This window comes from Cyprinus carpio, unplaced genomic scaffold (assembly GCF_018340385.1).
Source record: "Cyprinus carpio isolate SPL01 unplaced genomic scaffold, ASM1834038v1 S000006605, whole genome shotgun sequence".
NCBI classification, from domain to species: Eukaryota; Metazoa; Chordata; class Actinopteri; order Cypriniformes; family Cyprinidae; genus Cyprinus; species Cyprinus carpio.
Window position 1 is genome coordinate 16,311 of NW_024879249.1, and position 5,696 is coordinate 22,006.

The window sequence follows — 5,696 nt, forward strand, 5'->3', positions numbered from 1 at the left end:
AAAACGTGAATATGTGTTTTAAAATATAAATATTTTGTAATAACAATATACACTACTGGTCAGTAATTTGGGGGCAGGAATTTTTTTTTCTTTCTTTTGTTTTTAATAAAATCAATACTTTATTCAGCAAGGATGTTGTGTTAAATTGATTAAAAAGTGATAGTAAAGAAAATATACTATTAGAATATATATTATTAGAATTTTTTATTTTTATTTGAAATAAATGCAGTTCTTTTTAACCTTTTATTCATCAAATATATTAGACAGCAGAACAGATAGCTGTTTCCAACACTTACATAATAAATCAGAATATTAGAATGATTTCGATAATGATCATGTGATTAGACTGGATGGTACATGTGGACACTGAAGGCTGGAGTAATGCTGCTGAAAATTCCGCTTTTTTTTTTGCATCACAGGAATAAATTTTTTTTTTAAGTATATTCAAATAGAAAACTATTATTTTAAATTGTATATATATTTCACAATATTACTGTTTTTTCTGTATTTTGATCAAATAAAGGCAGGCTTGATGAGCAGAAGAGACTTCTTGCAAAAACATTAAAAAATAGTAATGTTTCCAAACTTTTGACCTGTACTGTGTATATATATATATTTCAGTTGAAGTAATTAATTTAGTGTGAAATAATGAAGGTTTCTTCAGCTCCTCGTCAGGTGTCACTGCATCAGTCTGAGAATGTGAAGATGAATCTTTGTGTTCCCAGACTCCTGGAGTTGACTGTGTGTGTGTGTGGTGTGTGTGTGTGTGTGTTGTAATGGTGTGTTAATGCACGCGCAGGTCAGTGCTCGACGTCCACCGTGGATCTGGAGACGGACTCGGCCACAGACTCGGAGCTGCGGTGAGGGGATGCTGGGACGAACCATGGAGGCTGATATGGACGACAGAGCGTCTAATCCTTCTCCACGGACAGCAAGACCAACAAGAGCTCCATGCCCTCGTGGCTGCAGAAGGTTGACGCAGATTTAACACCATCGACCTCCTGAGGCTCTTTAGATGAGATATAATTCTTAGCCATACGCAGAATGAGATATTAATCAGAGCAGTCTTCAGTTCAGAAGGTCAAGGCTTCAGAAGTCGCACAACACACTATCTGTGGTCTTGTTTTACAGGACAAACATCTAAACATCTTGAATTGAGATCCCTTTACTGTGGAGATGCAGTTTATTTTATGAGAAATTGGACAAAACAAGAACAATTATCCCGTCTGTTTTTTTGTATGAAAACTCGTTTCCCCTTATGAAATAAAGTTGATTTCATTATTTTTTTCTGAGCCCATTGGCAGTATATGTTCTTTGTTTCAAGCATTAACCCTTCATTTCGATCAGTGTCACGGAAAAAAAAAAACAAGACTCCTTCTGGTCATTTTGCTTTCGCCAGGTCAATGTATCTTGAGTTAATGAATCTTCAGACATTTGTACTGGAGAACAAGAAGGTGCAGTTCAAATTATTTTCAGTATTCTAGTTGAAATGAAATAGGTACAGAGATCTGAAAGGAAGTTGCATTTTAACGTGTGCCTACAGATTTTCATTAAGAGCGCACTGCAGAATTGATGCTTTTTTTCCTCCGTATTTCTGTCTTTGTTTTTCCTGTACAAATATTTAAAACACACTTAAATCAAGGTATCATTTTACTAGAGAAGGCAAAATCTTATATAAGAAAATCTAAATTAAGTGGAAATTTAAGTGCTTAAAACGATAAAAAAAAAATTCTGCCAATAGGGTTAGAAAAAATCATAAAACGGTCAATTTTTTAGCTTTGAATTGAATAGATTTTTTTTGAGCTCATTGTCAGATATTTGTTCTGGTTTCAGCTAAATCTCCCTTAATCCTGATAGATTTTTTCAGAAAAGAAGTCTCGGGGGCCGGATTTAGTAATAAGGGCCAAATCATCGTGAGAGTTTGATCTTATAAAAGAACCGACTGAAAAATGAAGAAGTTCTGCTGAATCTCGTACTGTGTTTCTTCAGTCTTTGAGTGTGTGTTTCCAGCAGTTTCTCGTGTGTGTGACTGCAGGAGCTGCTGGATGCTGAAGTTCATCCCGATGCCGAAAGATTCGCAGGACTCCATCGAGCCGCTGACCAAGCCCTACACCGAGAGCGCCACGCTGCCGTAACGAGGAGCTGGACCAGATCAAAGAGGGGAAAAGAGTCTGATGGTACGTCTAGCGTGTCACAGGATCGTTGTGGTCCAGTATCTGACATGATGCTGACTGCAGGCAGCGGTCAGATATGAATGTGTGACTAAGGTGTGTTTTTTCATGAGCTGTGATGTGCTTGTTTTGCAGCCGGGTGCGTGTGTGGATACGAGTAGCGGATGAACGGCGTGGGAGACGGGACGCTCTGAGCAGAGCTGCTGTGGCGCGAGCGTCGAGCTAACACACGTACGCTTCACACGTCATGGACACACTGCTGCAGCACAGACCTGACATCAGCCAAACTGTGATTAACTACAGGCTGAAATTAAAAACAAAAAACAAAAATACTTTCATTACCTGAAGTAAAATGAACTTAAAAATACTTTAAACATATATTTTAAAAAAAATTTAACTTATTTATTTCATCAGGTGCCTAATTTTTATTTTTATGGTGGAGGATGTCCTAGAATAACTAAAACTGAAATGAAAAATGAATAAAAACTACATATAGATATTAAGAAATTTATAATTACAACAAAAACACACAACAAAAATGGCAAATGTTAACTAAAATGAAAATGAAAACAGGAAATATAAAAAAATAATATATAAAAGTATAAAAATATAAAAATAAAACAGTATTAATAAAAACCATAAGACTGCTGTGTATATAAAAAACTATAAAAACTATATAAAAATATTAATAATAACTAAAAGCAGATCCAAACATGATAAATAACTTCATCAAATATGTGACCCTGGAGCACAAAACCAGTCATAAGTGTCAAATTTTAGAAATTAAGATTTGTGCATCATCATCATCTGAATAAATGATCTCTCCATTGATGTGTGGTTTTGTTAGGTAGAGGACAATATTTGTCTGAGATACAACTATTTGAAAATCTGGAATCTGAGGGAGCAAAAAAATCTAAATACTGAGAAAATCATCTTTAAAGTTGTTCAAATGAAGTTCTTAGCAATGCATATTACTAATCAAAAATTAAGTTTTGATATATTTACAGTAGGACATTTACTAAATATCTTCATGGAACATGATCTTTACTTAATATCCTAATGATTTTTTGGTATAAAAGAAAAATCAATAATTGTGAATCATACAATGTACAAATATACCCCAGAGACTTATGACTGCTTCTGTGCACATATAGGATGAATTCAGTTTCAGCTCTACAGATGACAGTAGTGATACTTCAGTAACACTGATGGACACAAACACAGATTCTACAGCACACATCATCTGCGTCTGAAATCACACGCGGGTCCAGTAGGTGCTATATTTGGTTGTAACGCCTCACAGATGTTCAGTATCGTATCCAGACGTGCTGCATCTGTCCTGTTGTCATTGTCACATGACCTATCAGCGTCATATGTGTCTCCCACCGTCATTCACAAATCCTCTCCCGTGGCCTCATGGGATAGTAAAGTGTCGGAAGTCAGAGGGTGTGTTTTATGAATACTCTGATTTTGAACGTACTGGCGCAGTTTTTTGCCTCAAAACTGTTTTTTTACATACGATGCAGAAAGGAAATAGGCATTTTTGGACGCAGAGATTGTTTTCATCTGTCATGGGTCTTAAAATAGTTTTTTTTTTCTTTTGCACAAAAAAGCTTAAAGGGGTCATGTAATAAAGAAATAAAATATTCCTGATATGTAGACATATAAGAGATCATTTTTTTTTTTTTTTATTAGAAAAGCTTGCATTTATGAATTTGAAATTTGGAAGTGAGTTGTTTAATAAAAAAAAAAAAAAAAAAAAAAGTGCTTTTTCATGAAAGTACTCCTTTTCCATAAGAGAGAGGCGAAATGTTAACTCTTTATTTTTTTTTTTTTGACACAATATGTTAAAAAGTCCAAGGAATATGATGATGATTTGCGTGTTTGAATATAATGAAGTTGTGTTTTATCTTCCAGCTCAGAGAGACCGTGAACCGACAGGAAGCCCAGATTCAGCTGTTACAGAAACAGGTGAGTTATATCTGTCTGAGCACTAATGTTCTAATTGTTCATTTTTTAGCTGAAACTGTTCCTTTAAGGGTTGGTCAGATCATTAAGAGATGTGTGGATTATGAACAACAGAAGGAGGGATCTAGAAATGAATGTGTTTAATATCCCAGAAACCTCGTGCTCAGCTGAATGTGCTACTCAAAGCTAACAAGGATGATTGGTTTTTTCTGTAAATGGTTTGTTTTGTCAGTTCGAGGATCAGCAGAAGGAGAACGAGAGACTGTGGAGAGCCATTCAGAGCCTCAGAGCAGATGCTGGACTCGTGGACGCCGGTCAGAAGCAGGGTTCTGCTCCTCAGGAGTGAGAGATCAGTGCACCCTGTTATCAGTGCTTACAGCGAGTGTGTTCAGTGCTCAGTACAGTGACCGATCGACGGGGGTTTCCCTCGAACCTTTAGTGCCTTTTCATAACCAAAGACTGTGTGAGTTCTGTCATGCTGCTAATGTCACGCCAGAGCGCTCCGTATCTTCTAGTGTGTGACGGCACAGACAGAAACAGTGAGTGTTTTTAATCTGGGGAACAGCAGTTTAAGGAAATTAATCGTTCAGGCGAAGGTCCCTCCAGAGTGAATGGGAGAAAAGTTGTCATTAAACGTCGCTTGCATGGTCAGTCCACATGGGCTTAACGCTTCATCTTTAACGTTTTCACAGCTGCTCTTTTTATAATGAGATGAAGTGCCTCGGTGTTGTTAGTTTTTCTTCAGAGTGTCAGTGTTAATGTCATTGGTACAGTGTTTTGCGGTTGCGGTCTGTTATTCTCACAGGTTTTGGTCTTTCCTATGCAAGCAGGTCAGGTGTGTTTCACTCAGGCTCAGAGACTCTTATAAAGACACTTTAAAAGCTACTCCGTGTGTGAATGTGATGTCATCAGTGGACGGATCGCAGTACGTTGCTGTTCTCTGACTCGCTTCACATGCATGTCTGGTTTCTTCATGTGCGCTGTGCGATGTCTGCTGACTTGCCGAGATCTAAACTTAAAGTCGGGCTCCATGCTTTCGAGTGAAAGCTGTGGAGTATTTCACCATTTAAATCAGAGTAAGTTTGTTGTGCAAACACACCATGTGTCAGAACTACTGAATTTCTTGATTTTTTTTTTTTTCATTTCTTTAGCATTCTTTTTTGTATATGCCAAATATTGGGGAACGTCACCAAGATTTAAATGCAAATATTATGTGGAGCAGAGGCTTTAAAACGCAGCAGGTACACGTTGAGTCTCGGAGCCAGACGGCTTCGGATCAGAGAGAAACTGCAGTCAGCCCTCTGTGTTGCAGTGACATTTGCATGGTTTTAAAGCACATACGATGTTTGTTGTTTGTGTGTCTTTTATTCAGAGTTTTCGTTGTTTATTCCTCCATTTTTCTATACTCTGAAATTGAGACTTGCTTTTGAGATGTTTTCATGCTTCTTCATACATCCATGTCAGACACTGACTGGTGCACATTTTAATAATAAAAAAAAAGGGTGAGGCTCAAATGTACACACTGATGCTGGAGTCATTTTTGATGTTTTAATGCTT

The 5,696-nt window shown here is 37.1% G+C and overlaps 1 long non-coding RNA gene across 1 annotated transcript; it reads left to right on the plus strand.

Moving 5' to 3' along the window:
* The first annotated feature begins 2,323 nt into the window (after positions 1-2,323).
* On the plus strand, positions 2,324-4,537 carry LOC122144164. Its single transcript, XR_006159569.1, has 3 exons — positions 2,324-2,402; positions 4,089-4,142; positions 4,372-4,537. It is a non-coding gene; the product is annotated as an uncharacterized LOC122144164 (long non-coding RNA).
* The last annotated feature ends 1,159 nt before the right edge of the window (positions 4,538-5,696 follow it).